The sequence below is a fragment of the Hemitrygon akajei genome, chromosome 14 (assembly GCF_048418815.1).
Source record: "Hemitrygon akajei chromosome 14, sHemAka1.3, whole genome shotgun sequence".
Taxonomy (NCBI): Eukaryota; Metazoa; Chordata; class Chondrichthyes; order Myliobatiformes; family Dasyatidae; genus Hemitrygon; species Hemitrygon akajei.
The window spans coordinates 36395761-36419193 of NC_133137.1; the positions used below are offsets into that span (position 1 = coordinate 36395761).

The 23433-nt window shown below is 41.3% G+C and overlaps 1 protein-coding gene across 2 annotated transcripts in view; it reads right to left on the reverse strand.

Moving 5' to 3' along the window:
- The window catches only part of coro1cb (coronin, actin binding protein, 1Cb), a 213891-nt gene that overhangs the window by 172304 nt on the left and 18154 nt on the right, over nt 1-23433 (reverse strand). The window contains exon 1 of one of the 2 annotated variants that reach the window (XM_073065830.1): nt 9329-9442. The exons of the other annotated variant lie outside the window; for it this stretch is intronic. The gene's annotated coding sequence lies outside the window, so the exon portion shown is untranslated. Of the gene's footprint in view, nt 1-9328; nt 9443-23433 lie in introns of those variants that run through there. 2 annotated transcript variants of the gene reach the window in all.

Sequence of the window (23433 nt, forward strand, 5' to 3'; positions counted from 1 at the left end):
CAGTTTATCTTCTTGGTGATGTATTATTTTTATTGTCTTGCTCAGTATCCATTCCACGTTTTGAACGCGATCTTCCACCTTCTCAATTCGAGTCTCTGCCACCACTATTTTTTGATTAACAGTGGCGAGCTCTGCCTTAATATCACGGAGCTGCTGCTTTATATCTTTCTGGACCTCCATTATTTCTTTCAAGATTTTGAAGATATTCGCCACTTCGCCTGAACGAGGCCCAGCGGCTGCCTTGCTAGCACGCGGTCGGGTTGGAGAGCCACTCGCTGCACTCCTCTCGGACGTAGGCTCCACAGTGTAACTTTTTTAATTTCCATTTCTTCTCCCCATTCTTGCCCCTCTTTTCAGTTCAAATATTTTTCAAAAAATATTATATTTGATGGGATAACGGGGCTTAATACGTGTTTTTCCGGAGGAGCTAGTGACTTAAGCTGCCAATCTCGACGATGACATCACCGGAACCCGTATTTTCAGCTTTCAATGCTGCTTTTGTCTCACCTGACAAGTGCACTTTGAAGACGTCCCAGACAAGTAGTGACTTTTCTTTCCCGAAACCTTTGGGACATCAACACCACACCTCTTTAACCCACTTCAAGCAACCTGCTTTGTCCATCCAGCAACATTCTTGAACGTAAACAACACCACCCCGCGGGAATTTTCTGAGCAATCTTTGTTTTTCGTCTCAACACAAGAATCACGTCTATTCATAAATCGGGTGCACCAACTTCGCCTAGCTTTGAAATTTTCGCTGACCTCACGGTGTTTTTCAGCCCATTTCAACGCTTGAACTCGAATCATTTCTCTGGTAACAATGTATCCGGACGATCGCTGGTGATTCACCCACTCCAAAACGTTTTCTTCCAGTTCTGGCCACTGGTATGTTTTCCTGCAGTTTGCACATTTCGTCTTTCGCATTTCCCTCAGGGTGTCCTCTGCCTTTCTCCACTCTCTCACTTGTTCCTCGCTTACACTAAACTTCTTAGCAGCTGCAGAATTATTCGTTCCTTTAGCAAAATCAACAACCTGCAGCTTGAAGCCAGCAACATATCGCATTCGTTTTAATCTTTTGTACATGGCGGTCGCAAACTCAATACTGAGTAGACGTACTGATCCCGCCACCCAGTATTATGTTTTAACGAGATTACGATGGGTGCTAAATGCTTTCGTGGGGGTTACAATTCTGAGGATTCTTTACCATTGGAGACCTAATCCAAGATTTGCTTGGCCTGGGTTCAAATCACAAAATAGTGTTAAGTATACTTTGCTGTCAACTAGCTCAACTCTACGGTTAAGACATAGTAAACAGAAACTAATAAAACTTCCCACACTGTCACATTCAAACTTCACTACAAGCTCAGTACACTAGAAGCCCACATCATTTCTACTCTTCAGTTCACAGAATCAATGTTCGGTCTCAGAATGCAAGTGTAACACCTTCTAACCAATAAAAGCATCCAATTTCATATCATTGCCTACCTGCTCAGGGCTGAATTCAGGAACTTCCAACTTCAATATCTTGCCTTACTTTCTCCTCACTTGCAAATAGCTCCACTTTAAAAACCTCCCTTCAGTGAAATTTCAAGTCACATCCCCTAAATGAGGTTCTGTATGCTTACCACCTTCATCTTTGGGAGGTGAAAGGTGCTGTGTGGCTGACTTGCCTTGCTCTGCTCAGTGACAAGCCGTCAATACGACGCAAATAGTGTCAATAAATCACCTGGCCCCCAGAAAAGGTAAGCAGGTATCCCATGCAAGTTGAGGTAATACATTAGCCCATCAGGAACTAGTTCAGGTTTCACGCAATGTACCAACACCAATATGTTCAAAAAAGAGCAGATCTCTTACCCCCCCCCCCCCCCAAGATATAGAGATTGCTGGAAAGGCCAATATTTATTTTCTATCACTGATTCCCCTTGAGGATGTGCAGAACTGCTACAGACCTTCTGGTGAAAAAAGCCCAACAACTGTACTGACAAAGAGTTTCAGCCCAAAATGTTGACTGTTCACTCTTTTCCATAGATGCTGCCTTGCCTGCTGAGTTCCTCCAGCATTTTGTGTGTGTTGCCAACAATTGTACTGACTGCAGACTTCCAGGATTAAATCATCTTCATGTAATCGTGGGCAATTCAGAGGGGAACCTGCGGGTGGTCCTATGTGTCTACTGCCATCCCTTCTTGACAGCAGATGTCATGGGTTTGAAAGGCATCGCTAGAGCAGCCTAGGTGAGAGGCTGCAGTGGATTTTGTAGGCAGCCCAGTGATAATTTGAGCAAATGTGGATTGCTTCAATCACCGAGGGAATGCAGGCGGTTTTAATTTGATGATGTTCAACCACTGTAGTGTTAACGTGTACTGGGGGACATGACAAAATGACAGAGAAAGTACTCAAGATAACAACTTTCTGGCAGAATGAACAGGATAGTTTCCATTAGTGCGGCAAAAACTCCGACACTCACAATGAAATCCTTAGAGACAGAGGATGAGGGTGCAGACTGTTTGTTGTGATGGAGGTAAAGAATGAAAATACAACCACCGACTACCAATCTCCTGAGAGTTACTAGATTAAATCTCACAACCAAAACAGACAGCCTCAACAGTTGGTGAGAGTTCACTCGCGCCAAGTAGACAATATTTTCACCATAAATTGTATAAGATATTTGAAATAAATTTAGTCATTCTAGATCACAACCACGTAGTAACTCACACCATATCACAAGAGCTCCTTATTAGGAAACATCTCGCTTCTTGCACCATTTATATCATAGGTGTGGTCAGAAACAGGTGAATAATTTCTGACATGACACAAATTCCTTTCTTCCTGTCTGACTTCAACCTCAGCAAGGAGTGAATCACCTTAATCGTGCTCAAAGTCTAGCTCCTACATCAGGGTGCAGTAATGAAACCAGAAGGGAATTCAGATTTGTTTTTGCTTCGGTCAGTGGAAGCTGTACGCAATAGTTAACAAGTCTTTGCTTTGGAATAGAAAAAAGAAAAGTAAATATTGTGCTGAACACCACTGCCTCAGGATCTCAAGAACCAGTTGGACGAAATGAGCAAAAACCTAGCATCAGGACTCATTTCCAGAAGTATTCATGGACCTATTGCAATTGCATCCAAACACTCCCTCAGTAAGCAATTACCTACTCGTGAAATTGACTCACAGGCTTAGTGGTTATGACTTCACTTGGGTGGGACTATGAAAAATACTTGCAGAGCTACCAGGCCACGTGTACAAAAGCACAACTGGTCACATGGAAGAATTTTGCATCAGCCCTCATCTATGGAGCAAATTACAAATTTCTAATCACTATCCCATATTAAACTCGTCAGCTTGTTTGCAGTTAACATACTCAAGAAAGGAACAAGCAGTGCAAGAAGACAAGTCGAAAGCAAATTAGTAAGTAACTCAGGGAATAGAAAAAAAGAATGCTGGAAGTGCTCAGCAAGTTAAGCAGCATTGACAGAGGGAGAAAAACAGATAATAACTTTTCACTTGGGCCATGAGACAAACCAGGCTCTCAGCCTGCATTAGATCCTCAAATCAAGGAATGGGCTTTGAACCAGCAGTTCGGGATGCCACCACTGAGTCAAGGCTGACATCCCACGATCAACATGATCGTGTGCACCCTAATATGGCTTCTGGTAGCCTAGTTTAAAGCACAGATGCAAGGTTACTTGTGTTGTGTTTAGAGTGGCGTGAGTAATGAACCAGCTACCAGTGGAACTGATGGATGCAGATTCAATTACAACATCTAAGAGAAACTTGGACAAGTAAAAGGATGGGAGCAGTAAGGCTGTGGTTCGCCTGCAGCTTGATGTGACTAGGCAGAGTAACAGTTTAGTATGGACTAGATGGGCCAAAAGGCCAAGTTCTGTGCTGCAGTGCTCTACATCTCCATGTCTACGGCGCCTCTGACTCTGGATTACTGTTGTTTCTCCATCACTACTCTACAATCTTCTTTAAACTATTTGGCCAACATTTGATTTCCTTGTGTACATACACAAAATACAGGAGGAACTCAGCAGGTCAGACAGCATCTATGGAAATAAACGTTTCAGGCCAGGTTCCTTCCTCAGGACTGAGAGGGAAGGGGGAAGATAGCAGAATAAAAAGTTGGGGAGGGGTGGAATGACTCTAGCTGGAAGGTGATGGTTGAAACCAAGTGGGTGGGAAAGGTAAAGGGCTGGAGAGGAAGGAATCTGATAGGAGAAAGAAGGGGGAGGTGTCATTTTCTCCCTTTTCCTTCTTTTGGCATTCAGTTAAATTGAACAACCCATTAGTTTTTACACATAACTAGAAAAAAAAAAGGTTTGAAAGCACTTTGGCATGAAAATCATAGAAATCCATGAATACATAAAGAGAACTTAAAAAAAAAGGGCAGCCTTCTCACTGGGCTGCTCAGCAACCAGAGACACAGGATGTTGCTTGTGTTGGGTAACATAGCCCCTGCCACCGCGGTGTCCTAAAAGTAGTAATTACACCAATACATCTGTATTAAACAATCACTTTCCATGGAAGCTAAATCAACTGCAGAAACATTGAAAGATGCATTTCAGTCCTGTTTCACTGACCTCATTTCAGATCATGAACTGTCCCCTGGAAGATTAACGATAAACTACTTTATGAAATCAGGTGCAGTTTATCATATCTATGCTTCTACAGGCAGCGGTGTCAATGTTATGATTCTGTAACAGAGACACTGCTGCTTTTGACAATACAATGACGTAAATACTATTAGAATGCCAAACACATTACAGTCAAACTCAGTACTAAGGCCCTATTCTTGTCACAATACTTTCACTACCCCAAATACTGAATTCCAAGGCAATCTTCACTTACTGCAGGCAAGACAAATCATTCATTCAGCTGAAAATGGAATACTAATCATACCGGACATCCAATTCTCTTACACTTCTTTGAAGAATCAAGAGAAAGGATCAATGCCAACAATCTTTAATCGCTCACTCTGGCAGTGTGCTGTACATTCATTGAAAACAAAATGCTTCAGTTCTTCATTCCCCAACCAGCCAAGGGCAGGATACTGGCAGTATTCACAATCTACAGAAACAGAACATTACTTGGGTGACCTATAAAGACCATAGCTGATTGCTTCTTGAACATTTTTAATCATGACCCTGAGTTTCTTCTGGTTGCTTGCCAATTCCTTGTCTTACTTTGTCCTGACTCCTACACTGTTCCACTTATAAAATGCTAAATCTCTTAACTTATAGTGCTGATAATGGGTCGTCAACCAGAAATGTTAATTTTGTATTTCTTTCTGTTGAGGGTGCCTAAACCTGCTGGATATTTCCAGCAATCTGCTTACATGAAAAAAAATTCATATTCCAGATTTTAAAAACCTGTGAACTTATTCCACTTTTGAATCTACAAGAAGTCATTAACTTTACTTAGAATGGTTGGATTGGACTATATGCTTGTTTGTGGTTTAATATAATCACCTGTGTAAATGTAATTGTTCAATGAGCTTTTCAGAGGTTACAGCTGTCTCTACTTTTCTGGAAACTTCTTCATAAAGTCATAAAGTGGTGGGTGTCACATCACTTGAATCTGGCAATTTAACTGGTTATCTTTTATCTGTTGGCCTGTCAATGGAATCAGTGGTCTGACACAAGAATCAGTCTTTCCTTTAGACTCACTGTCTCTGCTTTTTTTCCCTTTTTCCTGTTCACCTCTCACCACACTTCTCTCCTCATTTCCTTTGTTCTTTAATAAAACAATCGTAAGCAGCAAGTTTTATGCCTCATTCTTAATTTCCGATGAACATTTGGATCACAAAATTATCAAGATCCAACAGAATTGACTGCCTCTATTCAACAGTATTTCAAAATATGTACAGATAACAATATTCCTATGCCATTAACTGCAAAGATGAAGAACTTCAATTTCTTTTGCCCTCTCTCAGATTTCTTAAAATCATATCTGATCACAACAAAATCCCCAGTTTACAAAAAGTAATTAATCAAGAATTATTTTTGTTCTCTGCAGTGAACGACCTAATGTCTATCCAGAGAAGCACAGGGAGCATAAGCACACTGTCAGTATTCTTTAATCAACTAAAACAGATGACCTGGTTGCTACATCATTCCCATTTGAGATTTGAATAAATTAACTGCTGTATCTCTTATATTATTACTATAGTGCCTACATTTCAGAAATGCTCATTAGCTGTGATCCAAATACGCTGACTGACCTTCCTCGCGAACTTCAATTGATATACTTAACTGTTCCTTTACAAAATAAAAAAATCTGCACTGTTAACATTCAAGACTTTAATTTGCAGCACAATGTGTTTCTCACTTCACCAAGTTATCTTTCATAATGGCCTGATTAAAAACCAAGTTTGTTGAGTTGCTCTCAAGAAGTCTTTCTGCAACAGGACCAATTGCATTGTCAATGACCAAAGGAAAAGCTTTTCTTGGTGGGTCTGTGTCTCCACAGATAGCAGTGCATTTCCATTTTTGAACACCCCATTAATTTGGTCCATACTGTAATCTTCAGCTGCAGCATACTGAAACAGCAAAAATAAAACACTGAGGGCAAGTATTGATATTCAAACTTTTGAATTAGATTATCCTGATAAAACAGTGATAACTTGGTCTTGAAATACCAGCACAATGTTACTGTTTTAAAACTAGATTTTGTCAGAGGGTCCAACATATTAATCATGGAGCACAGACTGTGGCAAAAAAATAAAACACTCAAGGAAAAGTTCAGCAATCACGAGTTATAAATCTTTCTCACAATGAATAGGATACTCAGAGCATTTTGTTTAATTAAGATATTTTGTCATTTCTGGACATTATACCAACAATGAAGGTTATTCTTGCATCCCATGACTCAATCACACTTAACCAGTAAATTAAGCCACTTTTTAAAATGGATGACAATAGAAGCAATTCTCATGCTAATATGAAACAGTTTATGTCATTGTGATTGCACAGTGCTTCGGGCTTTTTGGCTCTGTGGATCCAGAGCTTCCTTTTAATAAAAGGGGATATCCAGTGGAAACACAGGGCATTCTCAGCCACTAAAAACTGGACACATTGTGCAAAGAAACCCAAATCCAGCATTAATAATTGAAAACAAATGAAATATTTTAAAATTTCTAACACTCTGTTGATCAATTCACTCTTCGTTAAAAGTTTTGGTCAGCTTTAAATTCAATGTAATAGACTTAACTTGTATTAACACAGAAATTTGATTTAGCAGTGAAATCAAATTGGTGGCACTTCTGATGTCTTAATTAGTAAGAACACTGTTTAACATACAACAGTTTAGCAAGCCAATATTTGGCGCCAGTTTGTGTTGAATTAGCTGATTTTAGACGGGGAAGGATGTGGAAGTATGTGGCATTTACTTTACTTTGCCATGAAACACTCAAACAGTTGGAGTTTGTACTATGGCGACAACAGGTGGCTTTGAAACTAAACAGCCAAAGAATGAACTACACAGCAGTAAATCAGAATTTCAAAACCTCAAGCCACTCAATCGGAAAAAACAACCAGAGTTCTTCCTCTGAATTGTTCTCCAGCATCTGCAGAATCTCTGGTATTTATGTCTTACCTTAATATTCTCTTTTCACAGCTTTCTCCTGCTTGCTTATCTCTGCAGTGCTCTTGTAATATCGCATTGAGTTTTATATTTAAGATGTAAAACACACACAGCTCATGGCAAGATGTCAACAAATCAACAGACATTTATCACACCTTGCAGACAATATAATTTGAGTTTACATCTTAAATATAAAACTCAATGTGATATTACAAGAGCACTGCAGAGATAAGCAAGCAGAATAAAGCTGGGAAAACAGAGTATTAAGGCAAGACATAAATACCAGAGGTTCTGCAGATGCTGGAAACCCAGAATTAACACACACGAAATGCTGGAGGAACTCAGCAGGTCAGGCAGCATCTATAGAAAAGAAAGTCAACATTTTATGCTGCCCTGGTAAAGAGTCTTGGCCCAAAATGCCTACTCCACATTTCTCTCCATAGATGCTGCCTAACCTGTTGACTTCCTCCAGTATTTGGTGCATGTTACTAAGGGAAGTTAACCCCCAAGTTTCTCTCCTCCCCCGACAGGTTTAGTGTCAAAGGATAGTAAACTAACAGGTAATTCACAAGTAGATATGCAGAGTCTTCTTCTAAACAGTAGATGACAGCAGCCTGAAGAATTTAACTTGCTATCAGGTTGGGACCTTGAAGCCACACAGCCCATTAACTCACTGATCTGACCCCAGCTTGATCACAGGACAATTTACAATGACCAATTAACCTACCAACCAGCATGTCTCTGGACTGTGGGAGAAAATCGACATGATCACAAGGAGAACGTATAAATCCGAGCCATTGGTACTGTAAAGCATTCTACTTACCACTCCACTACCATGCCACTCTATTGAAGGACAACTGCATATTTTACACACTTGTCATTCCAACAAAACCTATGCCAGGTAGTTAAAGTATTCAAACCTTCAACATTTAAATATTTTCTGTCTCTTCCCCACTCTCCAGGTTTGTCTTTCTTCCCGTCAATCATGTACATCAGATGCAAGTTATTAATAAGCCTCAATAAAAGTATAGCACAAAAAATGACCTAAACAACTTCAAAACCAATGAATCAAAAATGAAAACGCAAATAACGAGCAAAAGCGTCAATTTCGAGTTATAATAAGAGATTTGCTTGAAATTTGTTCTTAAGTAAAAAATCACCTGTTTTTACACAGCGTGATTCAAATGTGTTACGCAACGACGCAGAATTTAGATGGCACAAGGTATTATCGATTTTGATATGAGTCTTTGACAAGAGCATCGGGGTGTGATCGGTGATAGACCGTTGTAGATGTTTACACCATCAGTTCATCGAAAGTTGACATCAAACACAATAGGTAAAGGCTCTCAGCTCAATACACTCTCTGAGGTTTTCATTTGAATTTCTGCGCACCGAAGTCCTAACAAAAACTCTTCTCACCATTGCTCATACCAATGACAACTGGGAAGTCTGAAACCTGTTAACCATTAAGTTGCCAAAGCACAAAATGAATAAAAGCCACCGAAAGAGACCCCGAGCTGAACCCTGAGGGTTAATCGCAGGGCTCCAGAGGCGAAGAGCACTGGATGTGGCTCATTCATTCCCATCAGTACCTCTACGTCGCTCTCATGGTGCCTACAGCAACTCTGCCAACTAGAAGGCGCTAGTGCCAGGTGTACTGAAATCAAAAGTAAAATCGCTGCAGATGACCAACTGCAGCATTGGAGTGTATCTAGCTTCTCGAACCCGAGCTGCCAGTGCCACTTACTTGGAGTTTTGACCCTTTTTTTCCCTCTCCCTGTCGCGCTGTCGGCACCTCCCAACACTTCGCTCCTCACTCACACCGACCGGAAGCAACGCCCGAATATCAGTGCGCCTGCGCGCCCCCCGCTCCCCTGAGTGGCCACGCCTTTGCCGGGTAGCCGGCACGACTGACCAATGGGAGCCTTCGCTCCCAAAACGTCCGGCAGTCCTTATATGGAAGTGGTTTCGGCTGGTGGAGCTGAACGTCGGCTGAAGCGGTGAGGGTGTGGCCGGCGACCATTGTTTATTCAAAAGTGCTCAGCATCGGCACTGACGAGTATCTAGAAGGTTCCTCCGCTCGGTGGGAAGCGTGTTGAGCCGCGATTTAGTGTTTTAAGTATTTGGTGAGGTGAGTGTGTAGGCTTAGGCGGGTGTGGCGCTTGACGGACAGGTATTTCATCCAATCTCAAGGCAAATTGCTGCAGCTTTTGGAAACATGAAATAAAGGTTAGAAACGCTGGAAATGTTCATGTGTCCATGTGGATAAGAAGAGCAATGAGTGAATAATTTGCACTGAAGAGAATTATTGAAGTCATGGAAGTCATATACATAACTGAGCACCTGTAAGTTAGAAGTAAAAGGAAGCTATTAAAAAGTTCCTCAGAATTTCTGTTTATCCAATAAATCAAAGGAACATCTGCTGTAAATAGCAGAAAATCATGGTCGAGTGAATGTCAAACTGAACGGCTGTTGGAACATTGCATGAAAATTAAACATTTTACATTAACATCTTCATTTGAAACGGACGTTCCATGACTAATGCTTCAATTCATTCTAAAACCTACTAGATTTCATCTTTCTTTCTCCTCTGACTTTGAAGGCTCCCACACTCCTAACATTCAACAGAACACTTGGGTTCTCATTTTTAAAATCCTTCTCAGGACACAGACATTACAACTGGCTTCAGTACAAAGGATGAGAGCAGAATGGATTCCAAGATCTAAATGCAATACCACTGGAAAACGCACATCTATGAACAGCAAGCCGTGTCAGTATTGTATAAAAACTGGCTGAACTAAGAAAAGGAAAATTCAGGAATCTTGGAATTATATTCCAGTCCCTTGATAGGAGTAAGAGTAACTTACCCAAAACATATTTTGATAAAAGTTGGTCAATCTTGAAAAACACAGCCACTAATTTGTACATGACAAGTTCTTTAACATAGCAGTGTAAAAATAATTATTCAACGTTGTTAATGTTTGTAAGAAAATAAGAAGAGCAAAAATGCTGAAACTTCGCATTTAAGATGGCACTGGTGAAGCACAGCGATGACTTGCAGGTAACAGACAAAAGGAACTTTAGATGACCAAGTCAAGTTTATTGTTGTTCAACTATATACAGAAAATATATATCGTCAAATGAGACAATGTTTCTTCGGACCAGAATGTAAAGCACTGCAGGATACATAATGCAAGATAACTTAGGAAAGTAAGAATTAAATCTACAAATGAATTATGCATAAATAAACAAAATAAAGTGCATAAATTAAATATTGTAGGGTAGACAAATTAACTGGTGGCACTTCAAATGCGATGTGGCAGGAAGTTCAGAAGCCTAATGGCTTGAGGGAAGAAGCTGTTTCCCATTACTGTATGACCATTCTTGTCTTTAAGCATCAGAGTCCCTTGCCTGACAGTAGAACGTCAGAGGATGATGGATGGATGGGTAGGATCCTTGATCCTACTAAGGGCTCCTGATAAATGCCCCGGTGGATGGTATTATTGTCCCCTATGATCTTCTTGGCTGTTTTCATAGTCCTTTATAGGGATTTTCGGTCCGATGCACTACTGCTTCCATACCAGATGGAGATGCAACTTGTCAGGACGCTCTTAATGGTGCTCTTGTAAAATTCAGTTAAGATGGGGGGATAGAGGAAGAGTCTCACTTGCCACAATCTTCTTAAGAAGTGGAAGCGCTGCTGTGCCTTCTTATTCATGGAGGTTGTATTGAGGGACCAGGTGAATTCACCCATGATGTGAACTCCCAGAAACTTGGTGCACTTAACTCTCTCTACAGAGGAGCAATGGATGCACAAAAGGGGATGGTTCATCTGCACTTTCCTGAAGTCCACCATCATTTCCTTGGTCTTTGCCATGTTCAGACGTGGGTTGTTGTTCTCACACCAGTCCACCAGCCGCTTCACTTCCTCTCTGTACTCTGACTCATCATCGTTGTTGTTGAGGCCAACCACTGTAGTGTCATCCACAAACTTAATACCACAATTTGAGCTGAATCCTGCGACACAGTCTTATCAGCAGTGTGAACAACAGTGGGCTGAGCACACAGCCTTGGGGAGCACCAGTGCTCAGCGTAATGGGACTAGAGACGTGGCTGCCCTCACATATTGACCTGAGGCTTTTCTGTTAAGAAGTCCAGGATTTAGTGCATCTCTTGAAGCAATATCATATGATCTTTTTACCAAGTTTTAGTAAGCTTATTACTTAGAACTTGAAGAACTTTTTTGAATTTTAAACCATTGCCAAATGATTTGGTGGATTTCTATTTTTCTCCCTAATATCAGATTACATCTGCATAGCAATAAAACACATTCTGAAGATTCAGTTAGATTGTAACAGGCAATTAAAAACTCACTTTGATATTATTGCTCATAAAGGTCATTGGATAGCAGTGACACCAAAAGCACTGAGCAAGTTAATATAGCGATGTTCCTGAAATATAGATTATGTATTTGTGGAAGAGGTTCTTTTTGAGAAGTCCCTTAAGATATGAAGGGAGGGAAGACCAAAGGGATTTACAAAGAGGTGCCTAGAGTTTGAGGGCACAGTGTTTGAAAGCTTTGCCAACTATGGAACAGCAGAAAATGTGCAGTGGGGTGATAGTCTGGCTTGCAAGGTTGGATGAAAAAGACATGTAAAATCAGGAAAATCCCTGGAAGTATTTTTAAATGTGGACACAGACATTCACTTGAAAGTGCTGGCAGACTGGGAGCCTGCAAAAATAGGAATGGGGTGGGGTAGGTTGGCAGAGGTCTTGGTGCTTGTGCACAATAAGTCATTTGGATTAGAACTCGGCATCCCTTTTATGAGAGCATTGCAGAATATATGCCAGGGAGATGCAGTAAAGGATCAAAGTTTCCATGAATGTGGAAAATTTATCCAGGAGTCATGGTTGGGCACTTGCCTCTCCAACACCAAGGACATCTTCAAAGGGCAGATTCCATCATTAAGGACTCCCATCAGCCAGGATATGCTCTCTTCTTATTACTACCATCAGGGAGGAAGTACAGGAGTCTGAAGACACACACTCTCAACATTTTAGTTACAGCTTCTTCCCCTCCACCATCAGATTTCTCAACAGACAATGAACCAACCCATGAGCGCCATCTCACTATTTTTGCTCTCGTTCATTGTTCATTATGTGCTGTGTCGTATGACATGCACACACATGATTGTTCTTGGCAAATTTTTCTACAGAAGTGGTTTTCCATTGCCGCCTTCTGGGCAGTGTCTTTACAAGATGAGTGACCCCAGCCATTATCAATACTCTTAAGAGATAGTCTGTCTGGTGTCAGCGGTTGCATAACCAGGACCTGTTATGCACCACCTGCTCCCATGACTTCATGTGACCTCAATTGGCAGCTGTGCAGGTACTACACCTTGCCCAAGGTGACCTGCTGGTGAGCGGAAGGAAGGAGTGCCTTACACCTCCTTTGCTAGAGACATAGCCCTACTCCACCACCTCAACTTGTATGTTTCTTACTGTGATTGATAGTATTTTATGTGTTGTCTCAAAACAACAGATTTCACGACATACAATATGTCAGTGATATTAAAACTGCTTGTGATTGTTCAAGGTTAGATATGCACTATTTAATTTTTATTCCTCTTGTCAAAAACAGCTTCTAAATAGCCTTCCCTTAGCAGAAGAATCTACTTCCTCCATACTTAGTGACAAAGCACACTTGTTGGAAGTGTTCCAAACAGTCAGTCTACCACTCTGCACTGTTTATCACTCATGTAGGGTTGTTAAGCCCTCCAAAGTAAATAAGCAAATTTTACTGTCAGTTCTTGGGAAACATTGTAGGTGTAAAATGAATTCCTGCACGTAACCTGACAAAGTGGTGTTAAGTACTGAATATTAAATTTTAACAGAACAGCAAATTAACTTCCAAACATAAAACAGACATATTGAAAATAGGACAAAGTACTTAACAAAGAATTCCATAGGATCAGAGATGGGATCATTGCAGAATTGAAGCTGCAGGCCACAGCTATTGATGTATCATAATAAGGAGCAATTAGTGAATCAATATTGGTAGGGTTTTAGAAATGTAGCCGCATTCTGCCAGTAAAATGTAAACATTTCCATAGATACATCAGTGAGTAAGCATTTTAGCCGGAAAGTTGTTGACAGTTTTGTTTCCAGAAGTAATAATTGCTGACAAACTATCGAACCGAAACCATTTCAGTCACTGAGTTTGCATTATAGTTTTAATCTTGAATTCTGTTGAGAAAGGTAGATATGCAACTCCATATGTCAGTCAAACAATGTAGAATTTGATTGAGGAAATCTCATATTAAACCCTCTTATGCTTGAATGTAAATCCTTGTCTGCACCAGGCTGGGCTGTAGTGCTGAATTACACTAATGGTGTTCATCATTGTTCACTTGAAGTGATACTGAGAAATAGCTGTGAGCATTAAAGCTATAAAACGCGACAACATCCCAACTGAAGATCTGTTGTCCAGAATGAGCTGCACTTCCAGCCAAGCTGTTCCAGTACACTATGTCCCATTCACAAAAAGCAACTGATTATTGCCAAATCTGTCTTTTTTCAGTCATCAACAAAGCGATGGAAATCACGGTTAATAATGTTAACCAATGGCACGGCACTTACTCATCAATAACATACTTATTAGTAGCCAGTTTGAGCTGTGACTGGACCATTCGGCTCAAAAGTTCATCACAATCTCAATCCAAATTGGACAGAAGACAAATTCCTGAGTTAAAGGTTAACAGTGACTGCCCTTGAACGCAAAGCAAAGCAGTGTGCCATTAAGGGACCCTGTTAAAACTGAAGCAGTAAACACCAGAAGGAGAACTTTCCAAAGGCTGGAATCTTACACAGTGGAAGATGGTTGTGGTTGTCAGGGATCCATGATCCCAGCCCCAGGATATCACTGCAGCAGTTTCTTACGGCAGTATCCCAGGGCCAACCATCTTTCTTTCTTGTATCCGAAGTGGGAATTTTCACTGGTGATTAAGAAATTTAATTCCATTCACAACTTATCAGTAAAAGCAGCAGGTAAACTCTGTACACAGAAAGATTCAGACAACATTTGACATAGGATGTTAAGTGGCAAGTCATTTCATGCTAAATTAGTGCCAAGCAATGACTACTTCCAACAAGAAAGGTAAGAATGGAACATTCTCCTCTTCCTGGAAGAGCACAATGCCAACAACTTTCAAGAAATGTGATTCCTCCCAGCACAAAGAAGCCTAGCTGGTAACCTACTGAAACATTTATTGGTTCACAGTGCATCCAATCTCCAGAGTACACTGCAGTTACTCACCTGGATTACTCTAACACCACCTACCAGATCTGTTGCCTCTATCACCAATGGCAGCAGGTAGAGGCCCAAAGGTCAAGTCTGCTAGTCCACGCCAGGGCCTGGGGATTGAAAGCCCAATGTCTGAAAGTCTGGGGCCAAGGACTGGAGGCCTTTCCTGAGGCTGGAGACCTAGCTGTGTGAGTGACTAGATGGAAGGGCGGGAAAGGGGCTTGTTTTGCTGCAGTTTTCCTGTTTCATTCTGCTGGTGTTGTTAATTGTTTCAGTTTATGTTGTTCTGCTGAACATTGTGGGCATGTTCCGTGTGTGCTGGAATGTGTGGCAATGCTTGCAGACTACCCCCAGTGCATCCTCAGATGTGTTGGTTGTTAAAGCAAATGAAACATTTCACTATGTTTCAATGTATACGTGATATACAACTGAATCTGAGCAGGTACATAGTAACACCACTGCCTGCAAGTTCCCTTCCAAGACAATGCCAACTTGACAAGTATGCTGTTGGTTGTTTGCTGGGTCTAAATTCTGAAACACTCTGCACAGCAGCACAGTGGGAGTGCCTTTAGCAGAAGAACTGCAACATTTCAAGGAGGCATGCAATGGCTCAGATGATGGAGATGCTGCCTCACGACACCAGATATCCAGGTTCAACCTTAACATCCCTTGCTTGTGGAGTTTTTTCCAGGCACTCTTCAAACATTCCAAAGGTGTACAGTTCGGTTGGTTAATTAGTCACAGTAAATTGTTTTTAGTGTGTGGATGAGTATTAGAATCTGGAGATGGTTATGATAATGTGAAGAGAATAAACTCCAATTAGTGTACTTGGGTGCCTGCTGGTCTGCGTGGTCTCAACAGGTCAAAGGGCCTGTTTCCACACTGCATCAGCCTGTGACTGAGACAGCTCATCACAATCTTCTCGAGGGCAATAAATACTGGGCTTGATGATGACACCCAGATCCTGAAAGTGATAAAAACAAAGGAAGTTCATCTGGATGAACCATGGGGGTTGGGTTGGGTTGGGGCGGTCAGCAATGCAGGTGCAAGGAATTCACCTAGTATGACTCAGTGCCTTTTAGGATAAGTAAGTAGAAATTAGAAAAGTTTATAGTGCCTTTAATCTATTCAACTATATTTACCCAACTTGTTTTCATAAAGTCATGATGTTCATCTTGTTAATGACGCGTGTGATCTTGCATCCTGACAGTGCCTTTCGGAGCACAGGTTATGCATTTTGTAATATCTTGCACCTGTGTAACTTACATAACACTTTGAAGGCCTCTCGTCACATACAGAAGTTGCTGCATCACACAATCCACTGCAATGCAGCTATTGGCTTGGACTTGCTCTTATCTCCCACATTTAAAATTCTGATTTATTGGTAGAACTACCAGCTACAAAGCACATTTTTCAGGGTTTTAATCAAGCCAACAGGACAAGCCCTTGGTTAATGTCATAAAATGATAAATTCTAGCTTTCCTGCCTCTCATTGCTAAACACTGCAGTAATAGGCAGAAATCGCCACTGATTCATGTTTAGTTCTTCTCTGCACCTAAGTAATACCCTGGCAATGATGTTTTTATATAAAATCAATAAAGAACAAAGTAAATTTATTATCAGAGTACATATATGTCACAAAATACAACCCTGAGATTCATTTTCTTGCAGGCATACTCAATAAATCTATAAAATAATAACCATAACAGAATCAATGAAACACTGGGACATTCATCCAGAGCATAGAAGACAACAAACTGTGCAAATAGAAAATGAAGAAATAATAATAATAAATAAATCAGTAATAAATATAGAGAACATCCGATGAAGAGTCCTTGAAAGTGGTTGTAGGGACACTTCAATGATGGGATGAGTGAAGTTAGCCCCTCTGATTCAAGAGCCTAATTGTTGACGGGTAATAACTGTTCCTGAACCTGGTGGTGTGAGTCCTGACACTCCTGTACCTTCTTCCGAATGGCAGCAGTGAATAGATAGCATACCCTAGGTGAGGAAGGTCCTTGATGATGGATGCTGCTTTCCTGCAACAGTGGTTCATGTAGATGTGCTCGGGGTTGGGAGTGTTTACCGGTGATAATGAATTGTTAATAAACTATGAGTGGCAATAGAGCGCACATCCTCAGAAAAGAAAGATGTTCCTTTAGAACAGAAATGAGAAATTTCTTTAGCCAGAGGTTGATGAATTTGTGGATTGTCACAGATGACTGTGGAAGCCAGGTCTTTGGGTATATTTAAAATGGAGGGTTGGTAGGTTCTTACTTAGAAAGGAAGTCAAGGGTTATGGGGAGAAGGCAGAAGGATGGGGTTGAGGGGAATAATAATTCATAATAAATAATATATCAATAAATTGATGGCGGAGTATATTCGATGGGATGAATGGTCTAATCCTGCTCCAATATCTTATGATATAAACTGAAGCCACAAGCTTCAGTGTTTAAACTCAACTCTGAATACTTGGCTCAAACTATAACTCCAAAATTCTGTACTAAGAATCCATCATCAGTGGGGATGTTTCTGGGCAATAGGAAGGGAGAGAATTAGGTAACATAGCTATCAAAATAATAAAAGGGCATGCATTTATATATGTTATATATATTTAGTTATATTTATAATGTATATAGTTATATACATTTATATAACACACACAGGTAGAAAAGTTAGGGTGCATCTATGGAAGGAAATAAGATACTACCTGACCTGCTGAGTTCCCCCAGCATTTTGTATTGCTCAAGAGTTTAAGCATCTGCAGAATCTTTTGTGTTTATGCCTTTATATAACATGTTTTGCAAATTCAATGAATCCCAAATTGCTTACCAGTGAACAAAATATATTCTAGATGTAATAGTTATGATATGGGACACAGCAGCAAACTTGAGTACCCAAGGTCACAGAAACAATAATGTGATTCTAGTGGTGCAAACAGTTGTGCTTCTGCTTCACAACTCCAGAGATGCCAGGTGAGAATTTGACTTCTAATTCTGTCCATTTCTCCCTGTGGCCACTTGGAGATCTCAAAACATACTAGTTAGCATGCAACTGAATTACTAAATTCTCTGGTAAGTTCAGATGGGTGGGAGGAGAATAATGGTGGAGTTGATGGGTATGTGACAAGAAATAGATTACAGGACTAGGAATAGATGAATGGGATTGATGGACTTGCTCTATAAACTCTTGCAGACCCAGTGGACTGAATGGCCTCCTTTATGTCACGAAGAAATATGAGATGAATGGCCAGAAGATCTGATTTGGTGAATCTGACCAGACCACAGTGGGAACTGTCCAACTCTTTTAATAAATATGCCATGAAGTTCACTTGAGAAGTGACAATGATACCTCACTATTCTTAGTAATGCATTTACAAGCCCCCCTGAATTATGTGCTCTTGTTTATAGATTGTAACTGAACCTACAACCCTCTGATTTGGCTAACAGTTCCGCCACTGAAGCAAGGTTAATAACTGACATGCATTATGTACACGTCACATTCACCCTTGTAAAGGTTCATTAACTTCCTGTGCCAAAGTCTCAAGCTCTTAGACTCGTGTTTATACCTATCTATGGTCAGTACTTACTCAACCTTACTTGAAGATGTTCCCAGGACTTGAGGACCTGAGCTATATATAGGGAAAGATTGGATAGGGTTAGGACTTTATTCCCTGGAGAATAGGAGAGCGAGGGGAAATTTAATAGAGACATACCAAGTAAGAGGGGTATAGATAGAGTAAAAGGAAACAGGCTTTTTCAATTGAGGTTGGGTGAGACTAGAATTGCAAGTCATACATTAAGGGTGAAAGGTCAAATATTTAAGTGGAACCAGAAGGGGATCTTCTTTTCCCACAGGATGGAATGAGCTGCTAATCAGTTGCAACATTTAAGAGCAGTTTGGATAAGTAACCATATAACGATATAACAATTACAGCACAGAAACAGGCCATCTCGGCCCTTCTAGTCCATGCCGAACACTTACTCTCACCTAGTCCCACTGACCTGCACTCAGCCCATAACCCTCCATTCCTTTCCTGTCCATATACCTAATATAACCAGTACATGGATGGGAATGGTATGGAGGGCTGTGGTCCAGGTGCAGGTCAATGGGACTAGGTAAAATAAAAGTCTGGCATGGTTTAGATGGGCTGAAGTTCCCGTGTTTCTGTGCTGTAGTGCTCTATGACTATATGGGATGCCGCAGTAGTGTAGCGGTTAGTGCGATGCTATTACACCTCAGGACGTCAGAGTTCAATTCCAACATAATCTGTAAGGAGTTTGTACATCCTCCTTGTGAACACGTGGGTTTCCTCTGTGTGCTCCAGTTTCCTCCCACAGTCCAAAGATGTACTAGATTGTCATTATAAATTGTCCTGTGATTTGGCTAGGGATAAATAGATGTGTTGCTGGGTGGTATAGCTCACTGTGCTGAAAGGGCCTGTTTTGTGCTATATCTCTCTAAATACCTAAATAAATGAAATAGCACTGTTTTTCAATGTTAATGCACTGCTGAGGTAGTGTTCATAGGCTATAGTTGGGCACATTAGTGGTGGGCAAACTGTTGGAGAGCATTCGCAGAGACAGGATTTACAAGCATGTGGAGCAGCATTGTCTGATTAGGGATAGACAGCATGGCTTTGTGAGGGGCAGGCCATGCCTCACAAGCCTGATTAACTTTTTCAAGGAAATGACAAGACAAAGTGATGAAGATAGAATGGTGGATGTGCTGCATATGGATTTCAGTGAAATGTTTGACTAGGTTCCCCATAGTAGGGTTTTTCCAGAAAGTCAGGAGGCACTGCATCTGGGGAACATGGCTGCATGATTCAGAACTAACTTGCCCACAGAAGGTGTAGGGTAGTAGTAATTAGAATGTATTCTGCCTGAAGATCTGTGACTAAGTGTGTTCTGCAGGGATCTGTTCAGGGACTGATGAGGAGGAGGAGGATAATATTGGAGGATAGTATTGTGGTGCTGCGTTTATGGATTGGACTATTGCATTTATGTGCTGTGGACTTTTTCAGACTTATGGTTTTTATACTCTGTTTTTTATCACCCGTTCCTTTTCCGTTTTGTTGTGCGAGGGAGGGGATTTTTGCGGTTGATTTTCTGTTTTTTTTACGCAGGGGAAGGGTTATTTTCTGGGGTGAATGTTTCTCTTCTGTTTGTGCAGAGGAGGAGGTTTTGGGGATTGATGATCAGGATGCCATTCTTTTCTTTTGTATGGGGAAGGGGGTGGATTTGATGTTTCTCTCTGAAACTTCCATGTTCTTTCTTTGTTTCATGGCAATCTGGAGAAATACAAGTTTCAGAGTTGTATGTGGGTACATGCTTTGATAATAAATGAACCTTTGAACTTTTGACTCCTGCATTTTGTGATTTTTTAATGAATGGCTTGGGTGAGGGAATGGAAGGGTGGGTTAGTAATTTTGCTGAAGGCATGAAGGTTGGTGATGTTGTGGGTAGTGTAGAAGGTTGTTGTGGGATACAATGGATGCAGAGCTGGGTTGAGAAGTTGCAGGTGGAGTTCAGTCCAGAAAAGTGTGAAGCAGTACATTTTGAAAGGTCGACTTGAAGACTGAATACAAGTTTAATAACAAGGTTCTTAACAGTCTAGAGGAACAGAGGGATCTTGGGATACAGGTCCATAAATCCCTCAAACTTGCTGTGCAAGTTGATAGGGTGGTTAATAAGGTGTATGGTGGTATGGTGGGGGGGGGGGGGGGTGTCAGAGTAAGGTTTTTTTTTACATAGAGTGGTAAGTGCATGGAACGCACTGCCAGGGCTGGTGGAGGAGGAGGCAGATATGTTAGAGACAGTTAAGGTTCTTTTAAGTCAATGGATGAAAATATTGTGCTATAATGTTCTATGTTCCATGTTGCCTTGACCACTTGGCCCTTCTCTAGGTTACTTGTTTACAAATCCCTCAACAGCTTCACTCCTCCCTACCTCTATAATTTCTTCTATCCTACAACATTGTAAGATTGTTTGCATCTTGAACTCTAGCTTCATACACAATCCTGACCTTAATCATTCTACCATCTGTAGATTTGCTCTCACTAGCCAAGTCTTCAGCTCCTTGCCATCGCGAGGCAATTCGGAACTGCCACACCTTTATTCCAAATTGTTCCAGTGCAATTACAACACTGCCATCTACCTGACGATGTGGAATATTTATGTTCTCTTCACAAAAACAATCGAGACAAACCCAATCCAGTATCTGCCCAAGCAACACACACAAAATGCTGGAAGGACTCAGCAGGCCAGACAGCATTTATGGAAAAGAGTACAGTTGACATTTCGGGTCTTTGGCAGGACAGTCTACTACCATGAAGTAGTGAAAGATAATATTAATGGACCTATCAAGTGGCACTTACTTATGAATAGGCTGCTCAATCTGCCCACTTTAGTTTTAATCAAGTCTACCCTCCTTCATACTTCAACAGGCTTAGTCCATTCATGAACGAAAAGAGCTGAATTCCTGAGGTGAGTGTGACTAACCATGATTTCAAAGTACCATTTTATTGAACTTCAAGAAGTTCTAATTAAAAACTGAAGTCAATAGGCACGAAGGGGAAAATACTAACAATTCACACAAAGTTAGAGGTGGTTGTTGATAGTTAATCATCCTAGCCCAAAAGTTCAAAGTAAATTTATTATCTAAGTACATATGTGTCACCGTATATAATCCACAGATTCTTTTTTTTTGTGGGCATACTCAACAAACCTGATAGCTATAATAGAATCAATGAAAGACCACACCAACTTGGGCATTCAGCCAGTGTGGAAAAGACAACAAACTGAGGAAACACAAGTAAGTATCGAGAACATGAGGTGACAAGTCCTTGAAAGTGAGTCCATAGGTTGAGAGAACATTTCAATGAAGGTGCAAGTGAACTTGAGTAAAGTTATCCCCTTTGGTTCAAGCGTCTGTTGTTGTTCCTTTCCATGCCTTGTGGTGCATTGGGCAGCATGTATGCCATTTCCATAGCACTTTACTTTTTTTATGAGGCTGAGTTGGTAGCTCGACGCTTAAGCCAGCACGGATAGAAAGCATACAAGGAGCCGGCCAGATTCGAACTCTGGACAATTTGCCTCAAAGTCCAGTGCTGATGCCACTACACCACCGTACAGCCAAAGAGTTTCTTGGTTGAGGGGTAATAATTATTCTTGGACCTGGTGGTCTGAGTCCTGAGGTTCCTCTACTTTCTTCCTGATGGCAGCAGTGAGAAGAGAACATGTCCTGGGTAGGGGGGTGTGGGGGGGGGGGGGGTCCATGAAGATAAATGCTTCTAAAACATAGAAAACCTACAGCACAATACAGGCCCTTCGGCCCACAAAGTTGTGCTGAACATGTCCCTACCTCAGAAATTACTAGGCTTACCTATAGCCCTCTAATTTACTAAGCTCCACGTACCTATCTATAAGTCTCTTAAAAGACCCTATCGTATCCACCTCCACCACCGTTGCCAGCAGCCCATTCCATGCACTCACCACTCTCTGAGTAAAAAACTTACCCCTGACATCTCCTCTGCAAATACTCCCCAGTATCTTAAACCTGTGTCCTCAACCATTTCAGCCCTGGGAAAAAGCCTCTGACTATCCACATGATCAATGCCTCTCATCATCTTGTACACCTCTATCAGGTCACCTCTCACCTTCTTTCTCTCCAAGGAGAAAAGGCCAAGTTCACCCAACCTATTCTCATAAAGCATGCTCCCCAATCCAGGCAACAGCCTTGTAAATCTCCTCTGTACCCTTTCTATTGCTTCCACATCCTTCCTGTAGTGAGGCAACCAGAACTGAGCACAGTACTCCAAATGGGGTCTGACCAGGGTCCTATACAGCTGCAACATTACCTCTCGGCTCCTAAATTCAATTCCACGATTGATAAAGGCCAATACACTGTATGCCTTCTTAACCAGAGTCAACCTGCGCAGCTGCTTTGAGTGTCCTGTGGACTTGGACTCCCAAGATCCCTCTGATCCTCCACACTGCCAAGAGTCTTACCACTAATACTATATTCTGCCATCATATTTGACCTACCAAGATGAACCATTTCACACTTAACCTGGGTTGAACCCCATCTGCCACTTCTCAGCCCAGTTTTTCATCCTATCAATGTCCCGCTGTAACCTCTGACAGCCCTCCACACCATTCACAACACCTCCAACCTTTGTGTCATCAGCAAACTTACTATCCCATCCTTCCACTTCCTCATCCAGGTCACTTATAAAAATCACGAAGAGTAAGGGTCCCAGAACAGATCCCTGAGACACTCCACTGGTCACCGACCTCCATGCAGAATATGACCCGTATACAACTATTGTTTGCCTTCTGAGGGCAATCCAGTTCTGGATCCACAAAGCAAGTCCCCTTGGATCCTATGCCTCCTTACTTTCTCAATAAGCCTTGCATGGGGTACCTTATCAAATGCCTTGCTGAAATCCATATACACTACAGCTACTGCTCTTCCTTCATCAATGTATTTTGTCACATCCTCAAAAAATTCAATCAGGCTTGTAAGGCACAACCTGCCCTTTACAT